General features: G+C 40.7%; 2 long non-coding RNA genes across 2 annotated transcripts in view; both read left to right on the forward strand.

The window, feature by feature from the left end:
* The first annotated feature begins 537 nt into the window (after nucleotides 1-537).
* Nucleotides 538-6,431, forward strand: LOC104855236. The gene is made up of 3 exons (XR_778354.2): nucleotides 538-599; nucleotides 4,565-4,676; nucleotides 4,780-6,431. It is a non-coding gene; the product is annotated as an uncharacterized LOC104855236 (long non-coding RNA).
* A 3,308-nt stretch (nucleotides 6,432-9,739) lies between these two features.
* Nucleotides 9,740-27,460, forward strand: part of LOC104855234 — a 29,538-nt gene continuing 11,817 nt past the window's right edge. Inside the window, exons 1-2 of the long non-coding RNA XR_778352.2 lie at nucleotides 9,740-9,808; nucleotides 13,598-13,706. This is a non-coding gene — a long non-coding RNA (uncharacterized LOC104855234). The remainder of the gene's footprint in view (nucleotides 9,809-13,597; nucleotides 13,707-27,460) is intronic.

Here is a 27,460-nt window from a genome sequence, read left to right on the forward strand (position 1 = left end):
ACTCCCAGCACCAAAAATCACAAACATTATTGTCATTTGTCATTCAACACTAGATCATGTATCTACATTGGATTCAGCCCTCTTTCATCACAGTTTCACTTTCTATTTATTTTATGTTCACTATTATCCATTAGTCCCAGCCTGAGGTTGTTTCCATCTTGCAAAAAATATCACATTTAACAATGGTACCTCTTCTCGCACACTGTGAAACTAGTAAAATAGAAATATCTCTCTCATAAGCTCACAACTCCAGTTTTTTTAAAAAAGGGAAGCTTTTTTTAAAAATTTTACATAAACACTAGTGAGCGTAACATAAAACTTTTTCTAAATTGTAAATGACAAATACATTTGTCTTTGTCTTACGGATAGGTTTAGGGTTCTGAGTTAAATACCCTACATCACATTCTAAATGGATCACTAGCTGAGATTATGTCAATTTTTTTTACCACCATCGCCCAGCTTCAGAAAAACAGTGTGCCCCCACTGAACTGCCCGGAGCTCTCGCGAGAGTTGGATTCTCTGGTAGGGTTGTTTCCAGGGACACAGGATGGCCGAGGAACAATAACTCTTCAGTGCAGGCGCTGAGTGTCTTCCCGAGAGTAGGAAATGTATTTTATACTTGCGTTAGAAATTGTCTTACGATGTGTTAAAAACTGGGTTTTATCTTGCTGTTGTCAATTCTTAGGAATAGTAGGGGAATGGAGAAAATGATAGAGAAAGGAGTGGGGAGATGATGAGGGAAGAGGAAGAGAGACACAGAGGGGGGGGTAAGGACGGAGGAAGAGAAGGAAAGAAAAGATGTATTAAGGTAAATTTTGTTTATTTCCAATAACTTTTACAGTTTGTCCAAACCTGAATCTAAATTAAACTGAATCCCCTTCTTTAGCTTTTCTTGTGCACTAGTGAGCACTCTCTTCTTTTATTAATTCTATTGTACAATTTAAATGTACATAATGATCACATTCATCACAGGGAATGTGTTCCCATACACAATATATCTTGATTTCTTTTTTCTCCAACTCCCCTCCTCTCCTTTCAGTCTCCCTGCCTTTCTTATTTACAAAAGCTTCATTTGTATTTTTCCTCCTTTTCTCATTTTTCTTCTTTTCCCTCCTTCTTTCCCCCTCCCCTATTCCCAGTTCCCCTTTCTTTTTAAACAATTTTTTCTTATTTCACATTATCTGTTATACATTTTGGCCCTTAATTACCCTTTCAGTTTCTCACAACAGAAAGACAATGCAATATTTACACTTGTATCCAATTTATTTCATCCAGGAGTATGGTCTCAAGGTGCATCCGTTTAGCTAGAAATGTCTCAAGTTTATTTTCCTTTATGGCGGAGTAGTACTCCATTGTATTAAAAAAAACACATATTTTTTATCCATTCAACAGTTAATGGGAATTTGTATCATTTCCAAGATTTAACTATTACAAACTATGTCTCTGTAAATGTGGATGTGCATATACCATTGTGGTATGATACTTTTAATTCTTTTGGGAAGATACCTAGAAGGGGAATATTGTGTCAAATGGGACCCTCTAATCCTAGTTCTTTGAGGAATTTCCACACTGATTTCCACAGTGGTTGCAGCAGTCTGCACTCCCTCCAACAGCAGAGTAGGGTTCCTTTTCCCCACAGCTGCACCCACATTTGTGGTTGGTTGATTTCTGATATGAGCGATTCTTTCCAGGGCAAGGTGAAATCTCAGTGCTGTTTTAACTTGGATATCTTGAATGACCTGTGATGTTGACCATTTCTTTTATGATTTATTGGCTGTTTCTACTTCTTCATTCATTCCAGATGCCCATGTTTTGATTGGGTATTTAAATTCAATTCTTTGTATGTTCTAGATATTACAAGTCCTGTGTCAAGTGCCTCAGACAAAGGAAAAATAGATAAAATATTTTCCCCTTCTGTGGGTTTTCTCTAGTTCTATGAGGTACTATGATGGTATTTTGATTGGGATTGCACATTATTCTGTAGAACAATTTTGGGAATATGGTCATGTTCACTACGTTGGTTCTTCCTACCCAAGAGTAAGGGACATCTTTCCATTTTCTAATACCCTCCTTGATCTCCTTTTTCAGAGAACTATGATGTATTGACCATTTACTTCCTTTGCTAGATTGATTCCTAAGTATTCCATTTTTTTCAATGCTATTACTTCCCTAATTTATCTTTCAGTGAGTCTGTTATTCATGTACAGGAAGGCTGTTGCTTTCTGAGTGTCGACTTTGTATCCAGCTATGTTAATGAATTAGATTATAAAATCCAGAGGGTTTTTTGTGGCGTTTTTGGGGTCTTCTATGTCTAAAATCGTGTCATCTGCAAATAATAATTTAATTTCTTTCTTTTCTATCTTTATTTGGTTCTCTTATCTAATTGCTCTGGCTAATATTTCCAGAACTATGTTGAATAAAAGTGGTGACAGTGGACATCCTTGTCTTGCTCCTGATTTTAGAGTGAAAGCTTTTACTTTTTGACCATTTAGTATTATGTTGGCTGTTGGCTTCTCATAGATGGCTTTTATCAGACTGAGGTAAAGACCACCTATTCCAACTTTCTATATGGTGTTTATCATGAATGGGTGTTGGATTTTGTCAAATGCTTTTTCTGAATCTGTTGAGATGAACTTGTGGTTTTCCTTTGGTTCTGTTGATAAGGTGTATTACACTTATTGATTTGCATATGTTGAACCATCCCTGGGATGAATCTGACTTGGCCAGGGTGTGCAATCTTCTTGATGGTTTGCTGCATTCTGTTTGCTAGTATCTTATTGAGGATTTTTGCATCTCTATTCATTAAGGAGACTGGCTTTTAGGGTGTTTGCTTGTTTGGTTGCTTTGCTTGGGTACTTCTCTAATTTTGGTATCAGGGTAATTCTTGCTTCCAAAAATGCTTTGGGGAGTGTTGCTTCCCTTTCTATTTTACTAAAGAGTTTGAAGAGAACTGAAAGTAGATCTTCTCTAAATTTCTTGTAGAATTCAGCAGTGAAGCCATGTTTGTTGGTAAGCTTTTAATTTTATTTTCAATTTCATTGCTTGATATTGGGTTATTTAGAATTTTTAATGCCTTCTTGATTCAGCTTTACAAATTCATGTATATCTATCAATCTGTCCATTTCTTCTGTTTTCCATTTTATAGAGTACAGGTTTTTGAAGCAGATATTGATGATCTAGATTTCCACAGATCCATTTTGATTTCACCCTTTTCATTCCTAATTGCATGAATTTACTCTTTTCTTTCCCCCCTTTTTTAATGATGTTGGCTAAGAGTTTATCAATTTTGTTTAATCTTTCAAAGAACCAACTGTTTAATTTTTCAAAGAACCAACTGTTTAATTCATTGACTCTTTGTATTATTTTCTTAGTCTCAATTGCATTAATTTCTGTTCTAATCTTTATAATTTCTTCCCTAGTGTGATATTTGGCTTGACTTGTTCTTATTTTTCTAGAAGTATGAGGTCCAACATGAGGTTGTTTATGTGAGCTCATTGTGTTTTCTTAATGTGAGAGTTCACTGCTATAAATTTTCCTCTTAGGGGCCAGGAATTTCGCTCAGGGGCACTAAACCTGCCTCTCAAGTGCAAGGTCTTCAGTTCAATGCCCAAAACCAAAAGAAATGTTTTTATTTATAACAGTGTCATTTATAAGTATATAAATTCTAAAATAGTAGGGTGTTTTGCTGATACAGCAACTATTGTGAAGAAGTTATTTAAATAATTGATATTAGTGGAGTATACGTAAATCCTGGCTCACTGTGATACTTATTCCTAAATATTATTTATAATATTTATTATATTTATTCCTAAATACTGATAATATTAATTGGAAGAGACATAAGGTGCTGATGGATCCATTAAAATACAACTTGAATTGTCCGTATCGTCAATCAGATTTTATAAAGCCAACACAGACTCTGAAATAGTAAAAAGCACAAGTCCACAGAATTCTAAGATCTGAGACAGTAGGATCAAGTCCTTAATATGTCACAGCCTGACATTAGAGATACTTTTTTAGTAGTATATCTCTTTTTGACAAAAATATAGAGTGAAAAATGTAGAGAAGAGAAGTGAGGTAAACAGATCTTAAATAAACACACTTTAGAAGTCAAACCCTATCCAGAAGGCAGCGGAGCCAGATCAAAAGTCCAGGCTCTGTTTCAGACCTCGGAGGCCCTCAAGTCTGCAAGTGACCTTCTTTCAGTTGGGCTGATCCATCCCATTTCTGAAGGCAGAGCATGGGCAGCAGAACCGTCTTGAGACTGCTATCACCTAATGCTCGCAGCCCTGGCCTTGTTGCCTGGATTTTACAGTTTTACTGCTTTGCCCACTAGTTCTTCTGGCCCTGGAACAATAACTTTTTGTTCCTTTCTTTTGTTATTTCTTCTTTTCTATTTTAACTAAAGACTCTCTTTAAAACACACACACAAGTTTACAAAGAGAAAGTGTACCTTTTCAGAGTCTCAAAAGGCCATTGTTCTCCTAGTGAATGTTGATCTGGATGGTGGCTGCCTGTGACAGGATGTGTAGAACTGAAGAGAGTGTCTTTTAATATCTCACAGGAGGTAGAGCCAGGAATGCCAAGCCCAGTGGATCCTTGGTTGACCACCACAGTCAGTTCCCAATCTGCCTCATGTCAGTGCAGCAGAGACCCAGCTGCTGCCCCTTAGAGAGGTGAATATACCAATGACGATTAAGCCCTGTTTTGGTTGTTGTCTTCATGTAAGGATGCCACATTTACTTAATGCTGTAAACCTTTCTTTTCACCAAATTCCAGATTCCTACTGGCAATTCCAAACTGCAATCAACTGAGTTTGAAGATATTACAAATATGCTTCTACAAAGGCAAAGGTTTTCTACAAGGCACCAAGTGCTCTTTAGAAAAGCTGAGAAGCCTTTGTTAAGAGTCTGGCTCCCTGTGTCTGTGCTGTACAGCTGCTAGTGTAACAAACACATCACCTCCTCCCTGAAATTTACTTGGACTCTGGCACAACTATTCAGGAAGAAATCATTGAAGCGACACTCTGAGGAAACACATTCAAAATCTGATCTCGCATTTTGATGATCTGGTGGAAGATTTTCTCTGGCTTTTAAGTAGCTGTGTTCCTATGAAGCCAGTCATCTTTTCCTGACTCACCAATCCCCCAGAGTCCAGCAGAAAGCTGGAGACAGCAGCTTCCATCCTGGCAGTCCATCAGTGGAGACACATCCTCCCCTGCACAGCTGTGCTCACAGGAATGAACACTAAGGAGAAGCAGCAAGGGTCTATCTTCCATGTGAAACCGGACACATGCAGATGAAAAGTTTTGTTTTCTCAGTGAGGGAAAAAAATCCAAAACTATCAAGTCACAGTGTTGTTAAAAACCTAGTGGGATTAGGATGATACTTTAATCAAAACTAAATTCAAAATGTCCTCGGTCGAAAATTGTTTAAACTCTATCTTATCTTCTTGTAATAACACTTTGCAAAATATAAAACATTATATTCTACAGTTTCTTCATTTGGACCCAGACTACTTAGAGACTTCTGACTCTGTTACTTAGTTTTTAAGCTTAGGCAATGAAATACACTAGACCTGATTGTTTTCTGTGGACTTGGAAGAAAACTATAGCACCCTCATAGAAGTAAAGGGAAAGCTAAATCAGTTAATATATGAGAAGACTGAAATAGTACGTGGCTCACCACAAAAGGCCACAGTAATAGATGCTGAAAAGGAGTAGATCAATAGTAATAGACACACTCCTTTGTCATTGTCATTGTTACTGTGGTTTCCTTTGTCCTGGTCATCACATCACCGTCATCATCACCATCATCATCGTCATCATCATCATCATCATCATCTTCACATCATATATCAGCTTGCTGAATTTCTACAACAAAACTATGAAGAACCTTAATCAGCTTTTCCCACAGTATAGATAACAAAAACTAAGATACATATAATAAAAAAGACTGTGCTTTCCAACTACCTGGAGTGGACCCATGAGCAGAACGCCACAGTTTTCACCCACAGTGCCCCTCGAAGCCCCTTGCGAGGGATGGATGTAGCCCCATTTGGAGCTCCTTTTCTGCTGCCTGTACCATTTTCCTCAACAATGACTGCAAATCTCATTTCCTCCCAGAGTCCATTCTCCTCTCTGCCTGAACTGGCTGCACATTCAAGGAGCACGCTGTGTTCATAATTTCTTCCACCCTAAATGTTACATACCAGTCTTTTCACTCACCTCTTTTGACTGCAAAGCATTTCACACATCCCTGTTGTCATTGCTGAATTCTGTCTAGTAATTTCCTGCTCTAGCCAGAAGGACCACATGACCCTTCTCCTGCAGGAACTAACCCCCAGGGCTTCTGTGGGGCTCACTGGCAGGCTCCTTCTCTTTCCTTCCATGTCTCTTGCCCTTCTTGCCTTCTCTTTCTTTTCCTTTCTCTCTACTCCTACTGATTCTTCTCTTATTCTCCTTTTCTAAAGCATCTTCAAGTTATCTTCTTTTCTCTATGCTTCAAAGAAGAAAAGATTTTCCCTTTCTTGTCAGTCTTGACTTGTCACCCATCAACACAAATCCCCTCCATCAGTAGTGCACAGTTGTCCCAGATACCTTATATCCTACAGCCTAGCACTTGTGTTTGTTGAGTTTTTGGAACTGCTTGCTTGACTATCACTGGAAAGCCATTTTTACATGTTCAGTATTGTTTTGGCCCCTCTTTCACATAACTGCTCAAGTCATGACCATCTGAATCCTTATCTCTTGCTGCACACTCTTGGCTTGGTTTCACCATACCTGTCTGCAAGGTATTCAGTGTACTCACTTTCTCCTCTGATGCTTGTCTCTGCTTTCTCACACCACATTTTCCTTTATTTAAAAATCCCATCATTCTGAAAGGAGCGGTCCTTCCTTTGCATTCCATCTGTGTTACGTGTCTGTAGTCTAACCTATGCTTAACTATCAACTTGATTGGCTTGAGAGCCCCCCAGGGGATTAATAAAGCACACTTCTATTGTCTGGGTGAATCATGGAGGTATAACCTAGTGTTCCATGCGTAGTCTCTGGTCCCTTCCTCTGTGGTACTCTGTCTGCTTTGCTTTTTGGCTGTCATAAATTAAACAGCCTTTCTTTCCCAGGCTGTGTTCTTCTTGCCTTGGACACAGACAACCATGAACTAAATATTCTGAAACCATGAGCCAAACAAACTTCTTGTCCTTTAAATTGTTTAAATTGTTAATTGTCGGGTATTTCATCACAGCAATGAGAAAGTTACTATGTGAAGCATCTATCTTCTCGTTAAAACCTGTTATTGCCTCTTGATTTCTCTACTTCTTGTCCTGGTTATGTGTATCTCTCAAGAAGTAGCACAGCATAGAGGAGAAATTTGAAGTGAAAAAGACCTGGATTAAATTTTGGCATTGTCACTTGCTATATCCCTAGTCACTGGAAACCCCTTCATTTCTCTGAACTTTGGCTTGCCAGGTAAAGTAGAAGTGCCTGTAGAAACTACAAATAAATACAGTTCCATCCCTGAAGGGTATTCAGGAAAGTTACATCCCTTGCTCACTCTTTATCTGCACTCTACCATATACATCACTTATTCTCCTGTTCAGACTACTAGCATTAAAATTGCAGCATTAAATATGATTCCTTCCCTCGACCAATCTCCATGCCCAGTCTACCCTCAAGTCCACCTTCTTTGCCTCTTCTGCATTCGTCCTTCACCATTTTCAGGATATAAGCACATTGGTATAGCTCACCAACACAGTCTCCTAACCAGCTTCCTTGCCTCTGATCTCTCCATCCTTCAATCCATCCCATACAATGACAGCAAACCTGTGAACTTGAAGCACACTGCTTCAAATGAACACTTTCTCGAGGAAACTCGGGTACCAAGTGGCATACAGAGAGTCAGATTCAGACGGCCTGTGCTCAGAACTGTAAGCCTGCCCTGTCTGGGAATCAACGTGAGAATTCATCTTCCTTCATGATCTGACCCAGAGTGCCAGCATTCCTGCCTTCACACCTACATTTGAGGGTTGACACAATTGCTTTCTCTAACACAAGCTTCCTTTATCCTTTAGGATGCCTTGGTCTTCAGTAGCAAACAAACCAACTCAAGTAGTTTAACACTAAGGGGATTCTTTCACCTCATATAACAAGCCCCAAAGATAGGTTTACTTCTGGCAGTATATAACACCACACTTTAAATCAGTACCAGGACCCAGATTCCTTGCAGGTTCTCACTCTGTTCTCCTCAAATATTCTCATATGAGTTCCTTCCCTTGTTACTCGATGGTGCCACTGTTCCAGGAGCACATATGTGTGTCACAACTTTCTGTAGGGACAGGAGACCACAGCTCCACTGTTCATCATGCTTTGAGTAAAGGATCTTTTCCTCCCCATCCCCGCTGCCCCAAGACTTCTCTTGGGGGATCATCCAGGCCGAGATCATCATCATCAGGGAATTTCCAAACAAAACAACACAAAACCACACAAATTCAGAAGTTTCTGAGATGTGACCACAGTGAAATATATGCTGTATGCTCTCAGTACATGCACAAAAGCATTTATACGTACATGTAAAACAGAAGTGAAAGCTTCATTAATAAAATTAATTTTTTCTATGCAGTGCATCCAGAAATTTTTCATTTTCTCTATACTGATCTATTTATTAAAAAAAAAAAAAAAACCTGATTGAACCACTAACTAACTTTAAATCCCGCTAATAGATCACCACTTGCACCTTTAAAAATATGGCTCACAACGGTTAAAAACCTACTAAAGTCATGTTAGAAAAAGACAAAGAGATGTTATCAGGGTCAGTAATATAAAAGGAGAAATGGCTCTTATGAAGACAACCAATACTACTCCACATTTGTGTTTCTTTGCTTATATGCTTATCCTTTATTCATATCTATGATATCTCTCATGAAAGATTTATTTCCTAAAACACATGCTTCAAACTTAGAATATTTCAACTTACTGCTGAAAAAGCTGGGGTTTTTATTCAAGACCTCAAAAAATAAAAAAAAACTGACCTGCTTTGTAGTTTGTAAATCATCAAAAGCTCCAGCATTTTTAAAAAATTCAAGATCTGGTTTCTTTTGATGATATTAGTAGGGTAAAAGGTCATGGGAATTCAATTAATTTACTTTAAAATGCTCCTTTTAACCGATGTCCAAGGAATAAATCATGAAAGATTAATCAGTGAAGATGGAGTATCTCATCTTTGTTTAGATTGTCTGAAGATCAGGAGCAGCTGGCCCCATCTTCGGTCTCTCTCTTCCTAATTCATCTCGTGGGTGACCCCTAGGAGAGGTCACGAGCCTGCACATGGAGCATGCTATGTCCTTTCTGTAGTCATCCCACCTTTTAGAGCCTTGCACAGGCCTTACAGAGACTGGTCTTTGCACCGAACAGACTTGTCACCCACTGACATGGGCTCTTCCCATTTCTACTTTTATAGTAAAACACTGGTGTAGCCAACGCCACTGAGCATCTATGTGGAGCAAAGCACTTTGCAAGCCTGCAGGAACCCTGTGCCTGTTTTTCAGCGTCCCTTCCTAGAAGTTTCCCAGAAGGACTGACGACCAGCATTACTGGAGTGGCCACTATTTGCCAGTTGCTGCGCTGGGCGTTTATGTAAACTACGTGGACCAAGATCCGAAATGTTTCACAGCATCGCTTTCTCCATTCTGCAGATCTGGAGTCAGAAGCACAGAGAGCTGCTGGAGTTCTTTCAGCGCCTCACAGTCCGTGAGCAGCAGAGTTCGAGTGCAGAATGAAGCCGTCAAGGCTCCAAAGCATTCGGTTTTCTGAGTGAGTTTCCCTGTAATACTGGCATAAGAGAATCATATCCAACTAAAAGGGAGGCACATTAGAAACAGCAGGCATGCTGTTCCTTCGGCAATGGGGACGGAGCCCAAGTGTGGATGCCAGGGGTCGCCCTCCCTCGAGCCACAAGGGCAGGAAGGGGCAGGCTTTGGTGGCCACATGAGGTATGCCTTTGGAAGTGAAAGGAAGCACATCTGTGCGAGGAGGTGTGATGGCTGAATTCCAGGTCTCCCCGGATCGCAGACCATACGGAGGAGTAGCACCCCACAGGTTGCCCACTGGGCTGATTCAGATGTCTAGGGCCCCGTGGAGGTGGCCACGTGCTCAGCGGCAGGGCAGTAATTAGCACTGCCAACCCGGCGAGGAGCGCATGGCTTTGTTTTCCTATGGACTGAAACGCCAAGGTAGATCAATATGCACACCAACCACCACATTTGTTCATCAAACGTGATGAGGTCTTTTCACTTTAGTCAAAAAATAAATCAATATCACCTCGTTTGACACCAAAAATACAGTGCAAGAGGCCAAATACATCAACAAGATCGGTAAACAGTTGTCCCTTTCCACGCTCTCATTTTTCATATATTAGAAATTATTTGTGCCTTCAAGGTGCAGATACACACTGAACTTCGGGGAACTTAACTCAACAGACAGTAACCCCCTCAGTTTTAAATTTTACACATGCATAAATGCATTCCCCAGACACAAAATTTAATACAAGAAGAATGCTGATATTTCAGGAAAATGTATGTTCTAAAATTAGGAATATGGTCTGCCTACAGAATAAATCCATATAAAAATGTTGGATTTTTATTGTTGTTTCATTTTATTTTGCTTCTGGATAGGGAGCATTTATGGATAGTAAATAGCTGGTGAATCTCACTACTCTTCAATTGTGAATCTGATGATGCTTAGGCTGAGACATGCAGGGAAACTTTCTGAAATCACCAGCCTGAACTGCCAAATCGTCACTGTCTCATCCAGTGATGCTTTAATGTTGGTAAAAATAAGATGAGACCAAACTTCTTCTTAGCTCCCTTTACATCTCTGATATTTCTTTCTTCTGAACTGCAGTTTCTCCTAACAGAGGCCAGCACAGGTAAAAATGCAGGGCCCGATTTCATGGCTTCCTAAGTCTTAAGATCAGAAGAGACACTGTGATAGATTAGTTGGGCGACCTGCTATGTTTGGCCAATAAGGAAATTTCAGCCCCAAATGTGCAGTAAGAGATGCCCAACAATATGCTAAAAACAAATCTGAAGAATCCAACTGTTTAGCTTCAGGAATCAGAATTCTGTTAGTTATGGCATATTCAGAATAAACTATAATTTGTCACTGAGAAATGATGGAACATTCTCCTGAAAAAAGTAAATGAATTTTCAGTATTGCAGATAAACTTGAGTGTGTCAAGTTCAGCTCCAGCTTCTGGTCTGCAGGGAGCTTTCTGACGCCCTGTGAACCATGCCCTGTGCCCATCTCTGCTGTCAGGAGTCCTCCCTCCCTCTCTCTCCCTCCCTCTCCCATGGCAGTGCTTAGCACACTCACACACAACATTATAAATATATTCCTGCAAGCCTATTTTTATCCACTACATGATAAATTCATTTAGTATAAGATAATCTAAAATGAATCTTGCTAAGTGAATTGTGAATAAGGAAATGGTGATAATTAGATTTCTCCATTTCAGGACAATGATGCCACCCTTCTAAGATTGCTGTGGAGCCAAAATGTGTTTTAATATATGACGAGTGCTTCACACGGGGCTTAACTATGTCAAGTTACACATTAATACCTCAACAGATCTGTCTTACTCTCACCCTTCTCCTGGAACTCTCTAAAGATGCAAGCTAATGATTCCATTAAGAAAAGATAGAGGGGTGAATGAGGTTCTGGATGACTGATATTGCAGCTCTGAAAGCTCTCAAGGCGCCTACCCCACAGATCAGAACCTCCTGGACTGTTGACAATCTGGTACCTACAGTGAGGGTAAGGGTCTCTCATCAGTGTCCAGCAAAATACAGTGCTCACCACAGGAGCAAAGCATAAGGCCTGAGAGCAAGGGAGGGGGAGACAGAAGAAAGACCACAGGTCTTCACTGCTTCCTACTTTTAACATCCCCATAAAGCCCCAGATCATCGCCAGTGTGCAGCTATTTCCTGCCTTCCACCCCTCCCCACAAAATGTGCTTCCTGCTCCCAGGCGTTAGAGAGGACACACACCCACACCCACACACACCACGGTATTCTCAACCAGGCTCTCCCCTCTCCACGTAGAGATTAGCTGAAGTTCTTAATAATGTACACTGCCGACAGTGAAGTCCTTTCTCCCGATAGTTCCAAACCATTCGCAGCCAGATTTGCATTCTGTGTCTGTACCAAGCACAGCAGCCCAGAAGACACAATACACTGACTAAAGCAGGGGTTACACATGGGACTAAGGATCATCCCCATTTTCAGGACTGCCCTAGACTTAACATAGCAGATCCTGTCCTGGGAAACTTTGCCCCCTAAGCTGGGATGGTTAGTTACCCCAGTTTAGGTGTGTACCCCTGGGATGCTGCTGTTTCCAAGCAACAGCAATGGAGACCAGTTTAACAGCAGGGATTGGATAAGGGGCAGGGGAAAATGTACATCTACCTGTGAACTTGCGAGCTGCATGAAGGCTACATGTGTCTACCTAAACAATGAAACTGTGGTGACCCACTATTCGGTCTGAATGTAGGTCTGAATTAAGATGGGGAATAACAGCCAGGAGCAGCTGCACACACCAGAATCCCAACACTCTTGGAGGCCGAGGCAGAAGGATTGCTATGAGTAAAAGGCCAGTTTGTGCCACATGGCTCAAGACCACCCTGAACTAGATAGCAAGGCTTTGTCTCAAAAAAAAGTATAAAGAAAATGGAATGGAAAATGTGTTATTAGTGCTTTTTTATGTATGTGTTGAAATAATCTTTTAGATAGACTAATTAAAATGTATTATTAAAAAATTAATTTCACATATTCTTTTTATCTTTGTAGCTATCAGAAAATTTAAAATTACACATAGCTTTCGTTAGGTTTCTTTCAGACAGCACTGCTATAAGGTATTTTAACAAGATACCTGCAATTTATTTGTCTCGTACAGGTGAAGCATATTTTCAAAAATGCTTTGAATGTGTTGGCACCTTGAATAGATGATAAATAAATAAATAAAAATCAGCAGGCTCACAAACCATGAGAGATAATGTCATATTCAAAATCAAATTCCTTCCTTCCATCATTTTTGTAATCATATGGACAAATACCAGCACTAAGTTCTGGAACTTCTGGCCTAAATAAAAAAGGCATCTGTCCTCTAGGAGCTTGCAGAGGAGAAAGACCAAGGCACAGGGAAAAACATGTTTCTTCTTAAAACAAAAAATAATTCTGGTAATGTAAGCACCAATATGCATGGTCTGTTTTGATGTAAATTAGTTATGCAATTCAGGTAATTTCTGTTGATTTAGTCCACATCTTACATGTTATTTTAGATTGCATGTCTGTCCTTTAAGAATAGAAATAATACATTAATAAGTCATGCAACCAACGGCACTTGTCTCACTACCTGCTTTTTATGTCATGATCAAGGGCTTCGTCCTCTCCTATTTATTTCGTTGGAGGCAGCTTAGCCAGTGACCTAATGGGCTCAGGTTTGAGGACAGACAATTCCTGATTTACAGTGCGTCAACTCAGGTTTTCAGCTTCTTACACATTCAGGAGAAACCATACTTCAAATATGAATTCCTGTGTTTTCCAGAGCCAGAGAGGTGAGATACGATCCTGTCTCCTGCAGAGCGGTACCGATCCGGAGGGGAAACACATTCTGCAGTGGACTTTGCTGCTTTCTGTGACACCCTGTGGGTCAGGTAGGCATGGGTGCTCATTGGATAAGATCATTACAGTCTGCAATGGGCTTCCAGGGACGCAACCCCGAAGTATTTCCACGACCTCTTACCAGACTGCAAGCTTTTAACCCTCTGTGCCTCATTATCAACTAAATACTGTGAGGGACAAGATCCTGTGTGACTTTTGAACACACACACACACACACACACACACATACACGCGCACTGCAAATCTCTGCTTGTAATTTAATTGTTGTGAATCGTCTGACCAAACCACATGCTTTCCAAGGCCCCCGGTTGCTGTAATTGGGCTGCTTCAGTAATTTACTCTCCAGCTCTGTAGAGATTCTTCATGCTAGCCATTGAGTTTCCTCTAAACACCCTTGAGACTGCTTATTTGAAAAGATTACCTTGTTTTCCTTCAGGATTAAGACATGGTCACTGCAGAGAACGACTGAGAAAAATGGCAAGCAGTTTTGGACAGCTCCCTGGAGACTGCCCTTGTGAAATGGCTGTCCTTACAGGAAAACAAAACGCATGCTAGCCTGTGCATGTTAGAAACATTTTCAAACACCTAGATTACAGAAGATAGTCATTACGAATAACATATTTGTTGGTGAGAGTGAAGAAATCACAAACTCGCCTGGGTAAACACTATTAAACGCACACTTAGCGAGCCGGTTTCCACACTCAGCTGCCTCGGGCTCTCTGACAAGCTTGACTCCAGCTGTAAATTAGGTTGCAAAAGTCCCTTGTCAGAGAACTCACCCTGTTAAGACTCGGCCCTGGCTTTGAATCCACAAGGACAGAAAAATCAATGTGACGGGAAGACAGCTGCCTGTGTCAGGCCTAAGCAAGAGAGACGGGTTTAATCTCATCATGATGCAAAGACGTGGCAAAACAGGGCAAGGAGCATTCCAGGCTTCTCCGGGAAAAAGCAGGACGAGGCATGAAGCGCTGTGTGTGCTGCTCGCGGAAAGGGCCCTCCATGGTAAGCACAGGGCTCGGAGTTCACCGCGGGCTGGGAAAGTGTGTCGACCTCTGTAAACAGCCGGAACTGCGCGGACGCGGGCTAAGGCAGTGCCGAGTGTGCAAGTCTCTCCATCTCTTCTAGCATCTGGGAGTTGAATTCTGTAACCTGGGGAGATGTGGGTTATAGACTGCATTTAGTTTCCCCGAAGAGCAGGAGGCGAGTGAGTGTGAGGAGAGAACAGGGGACATCGCTTTCCATGTCGCCTGTTCCCCTTCGTGATCTTCCTTAGAGGGCGAGTGCCCGCTTTGTGCCTAGGAGCAGAGACTTTTGCATGGTCGTAAAGGTCCCCGAAGCTTACCCTTGTCCACTGTCATGGGACAGCACCCGGAAGAGTGAGACTCCTGGCGCAGAGAGCCTCCCCTCCACTGCCCGGCTCTGCGGACAGAGACCTCGCCAGCAGTCGTGCCGCACTCTGCTCAGGGCCAGGCCGCAGCCTTGGGGCTCTGCACTGACAGACAGCAGTGGACAGGTCCGTCCTTCCCAGGGGTCATGTGGCTCACAGGACCAGGGCTGTCGGTGTAAGGCCTGAGGGAGCTAGTGTCCTCCACCAGGGTAGGCGCGTGTCCCTCAGGTCTCTGCTCTGCGAGCGGGCAGTCAGCCAATAAAGACCCAGTAGCATCAGACCCTATTTTTAAAAAGTCTCTTTGGTTTAGGTTTCTGGTATCACTGTCATCGTAAAAGCAAAGCACAAGTTGTTCTACAAGCTCTAGGCGAGAGAATGATGTACGTGTCATTTCTGGCCATAGGGCTCATGGTGGAAAGCACAGAGCACTTAACCTATGCAGGGGTTATAAGAACATACAAACAAACAGAATACCAGTAGTAAATCAGTAGAAAACAGAAGCATCAAAAGGAAGCTGAGTAAATTAGGTTATTATGAGCTTTTTAAAGAGCAAATTTTGATATCTAGGATAAGGAAAATAAAAAGGTTTATACTCTGTATCTACTCAGTGTCCTGAAATTGCTCTAGAAACAGGAGCTGTTACACATGACGGTGTTATAGCAGTCTCTCTTCTATAGCTTTGGCTCTTATGCATCTCTCAGAAATGAAACTGTTCCATTTTCTGGTAAAGAAGAATGTACAGCCACCAGTTCAGTCTTCTGTGAAACTGAAGAATGGACTTCATCTGTACCAAGGGAAGCTATCAGGAAAGTTATGGACACTGCCCCTCAGGAGCCCTTCGTAAATAGGATAAGCTTTCACCTTTGTGTGTGGCTTTCTCTGAAAGCAGCTCATATATATACATACATATATATACATATATATATATATGTATATATATATATATATATATGCACAGAAATCTTTTCTATATATACATACATATATATACATATATATATATATGTATATATATATATATATACATGGGCAAAGAAATCTTTTCAGAATGCTCTTCGGGTCTTTCACATCTGGCTTTCTCCTGTGTCATTCCTCCCTTCTGCTTTTTTTTCAACTTATAGCCAACACCCCTGAAGAGGAACAATCAGAGTAGTAGAATAGTTAATAAATATTCAACCCTTTCTATATTCCACTATTCTGTCTAGACAAACAAAAACCTAGGCAAACAAAAACCTTTCAATATGTCTCAGGTCCTGAGCATTTTACGTAAGTGATATTCATCTCACAAGCAGTCCTGGGAAGCAGGCACTGTATCATTCCCAATTTGTATGTAACTAAGTGAGCACTTGAAATGTTTTTCCTGTACATACTTACCAAGTTTGGGGCCTGCTGGAGCTATGATCAGTGTCCTTACCTCCTTCTGGTAACTGCAGTAAGTTTTTACAAACTCGGTGGCTTAAAACACAAAATTTTTCCTTTACAGCCTGGAATTAGCAACAGTGGACAAGACAAAGGGGTCAGCAGGGTCAGCCCCTGGAGGCCATGCAGGACATCTGCCTCCTCACCTTTCCCAGAATGAGCTCTGTCCCCTCCCTCAGCTCCTGGCCTCCCATCAGGCGACTTTGCGCTACCTTTCTTTCATCACATCTCTGTCTTCTCATCAGATCGCCTCTGCTTCCGTTTTATAAGGACACTTGTGATTATATTGGGATCTAAGTGGATAATCTCTCCTTTTTAAGACCCTTACATGACATTTGCCCCATGCCTTTTACCATACCAGGCGTCACTCATAGCTCCCAGACATGGGGACCATTACGCAGTTTGGGAGAGTTAGCATTCAAACTACCTCCCAGTCTTCTAAGCAGAGGGCTACTGTTGCTTGCTGCAGAAGTAATTCTTACCTAGTCAGTGACTGATCTTCAGCAAGTGAGTTGATTGCTGGTATAAATTAAAGGTAGAATTATTCCTCTTTTACGAAGCGTATCACAGTATCGTGACATTTACCCTGCACCTGTAATTGGGAAATGGAGCACTTACCAATAAACAGATATGCAAGCTTGGGCCATACCCCGCCTCTCTTGAGATCAGGAATAGAGAAGAGGTCTCAGTGTGTGTGACAACTCTGAGCAAAGAAAGTAGAGAAGGGCTCAGCAAATCTCTTCAGGTTTTATAGGAAACATGAAACTCAATTATGAGCGTCTGCCCACTTGGGCTCTCAGCTCCCTATGAACTGCCTTTACGTGACCAGAGGCTGTATTAATTATTGATTATGGCATAACAAATTATCCCAAAACTTAGCAGTTGAAGGAGTAAGCATAGATTACCGCAAATTTTCTGTGGAACTGGAACTTAGTGGCTTAGCTGGATGGCTCTGGGTCAAAGTGCCTGTGAGGTGGAGTTGATCTGGTGAGGGACACAGTTATCCGAAAGTTTGACTGGACCTGGAGAAGCTACTTTTAAGCTGGATTAGTCACACGGCTGTTGGTGAGAGGCCTCAGCTCTGAAACGTGGAACAGTCCACAGGCTACTCAAGTCTCTCACAACATGGTAACTGGCTTCTCATGGAACACATAATTTGAGGGAGAGAGCAAGACAGAAGCCACAGTGCGTACGATCTAGCCCTGAAGGTGATTTGTTGTCATTTCTCACACATTCCATGGGTCACACAGAGTCACCCTTGAGTGGTGATGGAGGAAAGGGTATTAGGGCACGAAATCCAAGGGGTGGAGCTTAACCTAACTTTGAGGCTGACTGGTACAATCATCTATATGAAAATGGTCCTGTAACATAACTGTCATATTAATGTCTATCTAAAGTCCTCATCAGCATGTGGGATCTGTGGAGGAGAACAAACTATGTAACATCTTTTCCTCATTCTGAGGTTCATGGCTGAGATCCTCAAAGCAAAGATTAGTGAGAAAAACGTATACAGATTTATATCACACAAAAGCCTTCAAAAATAAATATTCAAAGCAACAATGAAGTTTGTTATTTTAGTGGTCATGCAGAAACATGATTGGAGGACAAATGGATGGGACCTAATGGTAACAAACTGGAAGGAACTTTGCAAGATATGTTTGTGCAAATATTTTGTGTGCCTTGCTGTCTTCATGCCTTTTGAAATGAGAGTCTTAGGAACTACTTAGAGGAATGTACAAGAATAATTTTATGGCCTGCTTCAGGAGAGAATGATGGGAGAGAGTCAGTGAGAACCTGCTTCAGGTGTTTTCTCACATATCAAGGTAACATAATTTGAGGTAGCATGTCCTGAAACTACCAAAACCCCCTCATTACTGTGTAACTTTCATCAGCGCTTTGTGACTTTGAGCAAGGGAATTAATATTACAAAATTTACATCTTTAAGAAATTAGCTCTAACCCAACAAGAATGCATGATTTTTATTCAACATAGTACTAGGAGATCTACTCAAAACAATCAGAAAAGAGAAATAAATAAAGGATACCAAATTGGAAAAACAGAAAGTCAAATCATTACTGTTTGAATGATATAATTTTATATTTAGAAAATCACAAACACACCATCAAAAATTATTAAAACTAATAAAACCACAGGTTTCATTGTACAAAACCAATATACAAAAAACAGTAAATGGACTGGAAGTTTATCTCAGCATGCATAAGGACCTTAGTTCAATTTCCAGAATTGAAGAGAATAAAAGTAGTAAAAAAAAAATCTATATTGCTATATACAAATAGAGGTTTACCTCAAATTGAAAACAGGAGAGCAATATCATTTATAACAGCTATAAAAAATAAAATATCTAGGAATAATTAAACCAAAGCAGTGAAATATGTCTACAATGAAATTATAAAACATTAATGGAAGTCATTTAAACACACATACACACACACACACATACACACACACACACACACACATAAACAAACACAAAAAGACATCCTGTGTTCACAGATTAGAAGAATCAATATTGTGAAAATGTTCATATTGCCCAAAGAAAATCTACAGAATTAATTCCATTCCAGTCAAAATATTAGTCATATCCTTCCCAAAACTAGGATCATCAATCCTAAAACCTTTATGGAACCATGAAAATCCCTCAATTGCTAAGCCATCTTGAGCAAAAGAGCAAAGCAGGAGACACCATCTCACTGATTTCAAATATACTACAAAGCTACAGTTATCAGAGCAGCATGATATCAGCATAAAAACAAAAACACAGACCAGAAGAACAGAACTGGGAACCTAGAAGTGCACCCACTTACATGCAGCCAACTGACTTTTGAAAAAGCTGCTAACCTCATACCCTGGAAAATACACACTGATTATTGAAAATGGTGGAGGGATAGCAGCAACAAATCAACCTCTTCAAGATTCAGAATTCAGACACTGGAAAATCACAACAGTGGAAGAAAAGAAGAATAGAGGTGAATCCCTAAGACCCAGGAAGAACCTGACAGAAAATTAGATCCTGTAAAAAAAGTTGAAGATACAGAGCACAAGGCAGAAAAGCCACAGGACAATCTGCACCTTCTCCCCAGCTCCTGGCTCCTGGTTCATAATAAACAAAGGCCGAACCTACAGACACAGCAAAAGCGAACTGCAAAGGCTTTCAGGTAGAAATGCACCAGAACAGACCAGTGGATGCTATGTGCTGCAACAGCTGGTGATTGACTCCAGTCCAAACATCAGCCATGTGCACTGGAGAGGGTGCTTAGGTGGCCTGCATTCTAGGGAGAGACTAACTGAATCTGGGACTCAGAGCAGCAATGAATTGGCTTCATCTCAGGGCTCTCAGTATTAAACTCCCACAGTGACTGGATGAAGGACAAGTATGGATGATGTCCGTGATCAGAGAGCCAGAGCCAGACCAGCAAGAAACATCCAAGTGTTGTAAGCTAAATGACTTGGGCCCACACCCATGACCACAGGCCAGGTTCAACCTGAATTTCCATGGATTTGAAAACTCCAGAACCAGCACCCTACCCTCAGCCTACTGCCGGCTTGCTGATGATATCCAGCCCTGCCTCCTTTGTCCACTAGTGAGAGTAGAGCAGAGTTAGGCTCTGAATTGGACACTGCCGCAAAACTATAGACCCCAGAAGAAATTTATTTTTTTTCTTTTGTTTTGTTTTGTTTTTTGCTTTCGTTTTTTTAAACATTTTTGTTTGTTTTTGTTTTTGGAAGTGTAAGCATTGTTTTTAGCTTTTTTGTTTTGTTTTGTTTTGTTTTGCTCTCCTTCTTCTTCTCCTTCTCCTTCTCCTTCTTGTTCTTCGGTAATCTTCCTTTGTCCTTCAGCTTTGCTTCTAATATGTTCTTCTTTTATTTCTCTATTTTTCCTGCTTCTCTCTTTTAAATGTTCTCCCCTTAAATATTACTCTATTTTTACTCTCTCTATAATTCCTTTCTTTTATCTCCCTCCTTTCCTTTTATCTCCTATTTCTTGCCAGTTTTTTGTCCTACATTTATCTAATTCTGTAGAAATCTTCCTACTCCCCACTAAGATCCTTTGCAGCACTTCTCTCTCCCACTTCTCATATCATAGAGTTGAAGGTTTCAAGATTCTCTCTACCTTCCAAAACCCTAAATCTTTAATACTATAACCATAAAGCTTTGTTAATCTTGTGATAGTTCTATGAAACTACTGTTGAATTCTTTAGCACCATTAGCAGATATATAGCTGTTGCATTTAGTACGTATTAACTGTATGTTAGTACCTGGGTTGCCTTAATATTTACATCATAGTTGATAGTTTCTTCTCTAGGATTAAGGGTGGTACATACCTGGTTCTCATGGCATGTTGATATCTAATTTGTCTTGGGAAATAGCTGCTTTTCTTTATATTAACAAGGTAACATAATTATCACTATATCTCTGTAATGTGACACTATCAATTCCAGAATACATTCTCAGTGAACCTGGCTGCTGGGATAATTATACTGCCTCCTCCTTTACCAAAATAGCCAAGGTGGGCAAATCTTATGGATGGGGCAAAGGATTATAGTTAGCCATGCCCAAAGTGCATCACTGAAAAAGCAACTGAAGAGATTCCTATGCGAGCAACAGTCTTTAGACTATAAGCATCCATAAACCTCAGCACAAAACAAACACACAAACAAAAACTAAAGAAATATGGGAAGAAAAGGCAACAAAACACCTCCCCCAAGTCCCCAAAGCTAATCCAGGGTCCAAGAAGGGACAGCATAGTACAATTTACTACTTGAATTACTCAAGAACATACCAGAGGAAGATAGAAAATAACTCAGAGATACTCAGAGAGATTAGAGAAGATATAACTAAATAGATAAAGGAAATAATAACTAAAAAGATATAGGAGCTCTCAGAAGACACGAAGAAAGCTAGGTGAGTTAAACAAAATGATATGAAACATGAATGACCAGTCTACCAGAGAATCAATCCATGGTTTCAACCAGAGTCTGGTGTTAATCAGGAGTTCAGGAGATTAAAAATCATATTGAAAGTATGGGCAGCAGGATGGACCAGTGTGAGGACAGAATTCCAAAACTAAAGACAATGATGCATTCAAAAACCAGCTGCTCAAAGACACCTTAAAAACAATGAGAGAAAATGAAAAATGGAGCAACAACTGCTAGATGATGCAAAAGAAGACTAATCCAAGAATAAGTGGAATAAGTGAAAATCAGAAGTCAATACTAATGGCATAAAAAACCTGTTCCCAAATACAGAGTATGAAATAAACATATAGATGAGTGAGGCACATAGAACACCAAATAATCAGGGCCAAAAGAGTAGCTCTCCACATCACATTATACTCAAAATTCTATAAATCCATTCTGGGGACAAAATCTTAAAAGCTGTTAGAGAAAGGCAATGAATCTCATATGAAAGTGAACCCAATGGGATCACAGTAGACTTCCATAAACAAACCTTAAAGTCCAGAAAGGCTCGGAGTACAGCATTTCAAACTCTGAAAGACAACTTCCAACCCTGACTTATGTACCCTGTAAAACATTCCATTAAAATTGATGGAAAATAAAGTATTTCCACAACAGGGAGCAAGAAACCATGACCACAAAAATAAGCAGTACAGAAAGTTCTCAAGAACATCCTAGAAAGAGACCAAAAAAGCCAGCAGTAATAAGACCAAAAGAATAAATACACCTGGCAGGATGAGCAGTTAAGCAAAAGGGCAAAAAAATAAAGAAACCAGCATCAGGAAAATAATGTGATTACAGAAATAAGTCAGTACTGCTCAGAAATAACTCTCAGTGTGAGTGGTTTCAATTCCCCAATCAAAAGACACAGATTGGCAAAATAGATCAAGAAAGAGAACCCAATAATATGTAGCATACAAGAAATATATTTAATTCACAAAGATACAGATTTTTTAAAAATCAAAGAATGGAAAATAATATTCTATGCAACAAGAAGCCTGAAAAAAGATGGATCCTAATTTCAAACAAAGTGGATTTCAAGCTAAGACTGATCAGAAGAGACAAAAAAGTTCAGTATGTATTGGTTAAAGGAAAAATTCAGTAAGAAGAATTAACACTTATGAACATACATGCACCAAATACTGGCATATCTGACTTCATAAAATAAACAGTAATGGACATGAAAAAACAGGTAAACACCAATACAATTCTAATGAGGGCCTCAATAACCCACTGTCACAAATGGACAAATCAACTGGACAAAAATATCAACAAGGAAATATCAAAGTTGAACCAAACTTTTGAACAAACAGACATAATTAAATATCTACTGAATGTTCCATCCAACAACATAATACACTTTCTTCTCAATGGCATGTGGGATTTTCTCCAAAACAGAGCAGATGTTAGCCAATAATGCATCCACCATAATGCATAAGGAACTAAAAAATTCAATAGCAAAGAGAACCCAAATAACCCAATTAAAGAAGACTATGCCAAAATAGATATTTCTCAAAAGAAAACATACAAATTGCCAATAAAGGAAAAGTGTTTAGCATCACTAATTATCATTTGCATTTGCCTAAATGCAAATCAAAATCACACTATTACCTTTTCTAAAAAAGAATGTTAATTTCAAAGGGACTAAAGATCACAAATGCTGACTCAAAGGAGGAGGAAAGGAAGCTCTTGCACATTGCTGGTAGGAATAAAACTTATTGTGGCCATTATAGAAAACAGTATGGAGGTTCTTCAAACAACTTAAATTAAAACCGCTGTGTGATTCCACAATTCCACTAGTGGGTACACACCCAAAGGACATGAGAGCAGTGTGTCGGAGAGGCGTGTGCAGTGTGCTCATGGCAGCGCTGGTCACAATAGCCAGAAAATGCAAACAAGTGAAGTGTCAATCAGCAGATGAAAGGATAAAGAGTATGGTGCATATACCCAGTGCGGTGTCACTCAGCCATCAAAGAAAACGAAATGCTCTAGTTTGTCACAGCACCAGCGAAAAAGGAGATGTTACGGTAAAGAAGCCTGGCACAGAAAAACAGGTACCACAGAATCTCACTCACATGTGGAGCTCAAAAGACGGATTCCATGGATGTTAAAGGTGCAGCGAGGGCACCAGAGGCTGGAGGGAGTGGGGGAGTTGGCGGGTGTGTCCTGAGCTACAGTCAGGAAGGAACAGCGTGCTGTTGCCCACATGTTACTCTAGTAATGATAAATGTTTGGGGCAATAGATGATTAACCTGACTTAAAACTTATACAATGTGCGTATGTTTCAAAATATCAGGTACCCATTAATGAGTATAATGTGTGTATTTTATGTATATGTTAGAATTATTTTAAATTAAGTTAAAGAGAAAATAGATGGTAGAGCAGGAGTGGACACAGGTCCCCCTGCCCGTCTCTACAGTATAAGCTCCTAGCCTGGCCTACTATCTCTGCACGTGTCCTCCTCCGTCCGTGTGTCCCAGCTCCTGGGACAGTCTCATTCTCCTGAGTCCCGAGATAGCAAGTAGTTCCTTCTCACGTATCAATAGCACTCTGTTCATCCCTTGGTCACAGTAATTATCACTCTTTTTCAATAATTGGATCATGTTTCTTTCCCCATTTATGCTGTGCACCCTTGTTAGGAAGGACCGTGATCTCCTGCTGTTACAAGAATAGCACAGCACTTGCAGGGAGTAGACTTTTCACATAAATCATCTTTGCCATACACCAAATGGGGCCCAGGTGCCCATATCAGGAACTCTGCCAGGCCCTCAGTCACACAATACTGCTCAGTAGGGCAGCTCTCTACCCTCAGGAGACAAGCGAAGATGATCACACAGGACTTTTGCCAACGACCATCCTTATTCCCTCCCTTCCTCACTGTTTTCTATTTTCCCACCACCTTTCCTCCTCTCTTCGATCCCACCCCTCTTTATTACACACATATACCATTCTCTACACGAACATCCCTCGGTGTACCCAATAAATGCCATGGCCAGTCTGCCACCACGCACTAGGGTTCAGTTATAGTCTGTGAGTCTCACGGTCATGACCATTTGTGCCAACCCACAGATCTCACTTAGAAAACAGTGGGGAAAGAATAAGCTTTACCTATGTCTACAGGGCTTAAAAATATTATCCGTTCCTTTCTTTACTATCTCGAGTGACAAAAATGGTCAAAAACTTTTTATGGTTTAGAAATACTCCTTTGAGTAGTATCTGCTGCGGTGCTGAAGATGATGATGGTAAAATATAAGCTCCATGATGGCCTAAAACTCTGTCTCTTCTTTCCCCCAAATATTTACAGCTCTTGAATATTGCCTATGACATGCAATTAGCACTGAAGATGCTACAACTGAGACAGGAAATGCGCACTGAGCAGGGAGCCTGAGCCAGCCTGGAGGGTGGAGCAGAGAAGGCTTCCAGAGGGTGGCACCCACTAAGGAGCTAGCCGGAGATCACGGCTGAGGAGGAGCATTGAAATATACTGAAGCTGAGCTATCTGGGGATCATCAGAGGGAAGACATGAATGCCACAGCCCGGGCTTCAGGCCTAGAAAGCTGGCCAGAGAGTCCATGGGGTAGAAATCAGGTGGAAGTTCAGCAGTGAAAAGCAGGAGGCTTCTGTGGTCTCACACTGAAGACAAGGTACTCTGAACAGTCCCTGAGCATATGCCCAGTGTTGGGGTTGGAAGGATCCAATAAGCATCGCTGAGTTTGCAAGTAATTCAGAGATATTCCAGCAGCTTATCCCCTAAAGGCTAGATATGAGGATGTGGCTTGGGTACTGTCCGATTCCACAGTCCAGAACTGGGTGGATCTCCTGCCTAGTCATAGGCCAGAGCAGAGTGAGTGCTTCCTGGAGACTGACAGGCCTAAAAGAGGAGATGCTGCCCTCAAAGGGCCCAGGTCCTCTCCCCAAACTCACTGAGTTGCGCAAAAGGAAGACTCTTCCACAGAGGAGAAATCAGAAGTAGGGGAAAATTTCTTCTCTACTAATATCTAGTAGGCACTGAAAGAGATGCAGAGAAGGTCCAAGAGAGCATTCTATGTGCACAGAGGGAAGCCTTGCTAAAGAAAACATAGAAGGGAAACAACTCTTTTCTAAAAGTATGTTTTAGCTTTTTGTTGGGGCCAAAACAAATTTCTTTCAACTTAGTGGCTTGAACAATACAAAGTTACCATCTCATAGCTTTGGCATGAGTTCAGCACACTCTCCCTGGGCCACAGTCTGGGTTCAGAAGAGAACCTGTTTCCTTGCTTTTCCAGGTTCTAGAAGCCACCCATGCCCCGTGGCTCTCTGTCTTCTTCCAGCTTCAAAGCCAACCACAACAAGCTGAGTTCTTGTCCTAATGCCTTCCCCTGACATCCTCTTTTGCCACCCTTTCCCACTTTTAAAAACCTGTCAATTAAATGAGGTCTTCTTTAAAAATCCAGGGTAACTTCCCCATTTTCCTCTACTGGTTAGCAACTTTGATTTCTGTTTCCATGTGACTTAGCATACTGTCAGTTTCTAGAGGTTAGGACATGCAATATTTGGAGGGGAGAAAGATTGCTCTGCCCACCACAAACATGTACCTGAAACAGCCTTAATAGGGTTTTATAAAAGCATTTGGATTTATTTTCCAGTGAGGAAAATAACTGAGCTCTAAGGAGAGATGTCTCTAGAAGTACTGACACCTACCTCACATTGTCCCTCAGGAGAAGGTAACCGCACAGATTACCTATAGTTGCAGACACAGATTCAGAAGCTCTGGAGGGGACAAATTATGCTTCTTTTTGATAAAATGATATTTCCCAAGAGTCATAAAAGGAAACAAAGAGCAAATCGATCATTAAGTTCTCTTCGTTAAGCCACTGGTGCTGCCTATGGCCAGAGAGGACAGGGAGGAAAGCCTTCCAGCTGCTGCTGCTCACACTATCAAATGCATCCTCCACCTGGCTGAGCCTGCGTACTGGTAAAAGTTCTGTTGCTGTGAAAACAGCAACAATGGCAACAGTGACTCCTCCTTGAGCTGGCTCCTGCATGGTGGTAGTGAAAAGTGAGACCACCTCATTAAAGTTTGTCTTTTTTAGCTTGGCAAATTTTTTCCCTCCCATTATTTGCTTGGACTCTTCTTCTTTACTGTACTTCATGGAATTTCATGAGTTTCTCATCTATAAAACTGCATTCCAGACAGGACACAACTCCCAGCTCCCCAACCTCCATTAAGTGAGAAAATCCACAAATCCTATTTCCCAGCAAGTAAATAAAAACCGACACAAAAGTGACAGACACAACCACAAAGAAAATAGAACAAACTATACACCAATGTTTTTCATGAACATAGACCAAAAAAAAAAAAATCCTTAATAAAACACAAGCAAACAGAATCCAAAAATATATAATTAAGCCGGGCCTATAATCTCAGTACTCAGGAGGCTGAGGCAGGAGGATCACTGTGAGTTTGAGACCAGTCTGGGCTACACAGTGAGTTCCAGGTCAGTCTCACTACATAGTGAGACCCTGTCTGAAAAAAAACCAAACAAACAAACAAAAACCAAAACAAAACAAAAATATATAATTAATTTTCAATATTGATCTAAACTTGCAGTCCTGGAATAAACTTCAAGTGGTCAAGATATGCAACTCAATTAATATAATAAACCATATCAGTAAAACACAGGGGAAAATGCACTATCACTTCAATAAGTGTAAAAAAATTATTTGTGATAAATGTCATTTCATGCTATAGACTGTGTCTCCTTAAAATATACATTGAAACCCAGTCCCCATTGTGGTAGGTTAGGAAGTGGAGATGTTTGGAAGTCATTAGGTTATAAAGGGGGAACCCTTTAAAAGAGAGAGGGACACTTTTAACAGACACCTCAGAGGCCCTTTACCCTTCAGCCAGGCAAGGTTCTAAGTAGAAGATAGCCATGCTGGAAGCAAGAAGTAGCCTCTCAAGATATGGACTCTGACACAAGACCACCTTGGGTCTCCAGTCTCGGGAAGTGTGAGAAGTGAA

Source organism: Fukomys damarensis, unplaced genomic scaffold (assembly GCF_012274545.1).
Source record: "Fukomys damarensis isolate Sample0158 unplaced genomic scaffold, DMR_v1.0_HiC HiC_scaffold_14, whole genome shotgun sequence".
NCBI classification, from domain to species: Eukaryota; Metazoa; Chordata; class Mammalia; order Rodentia; family Bathyergidae; genus Fukomys; species Fukomys damarensis.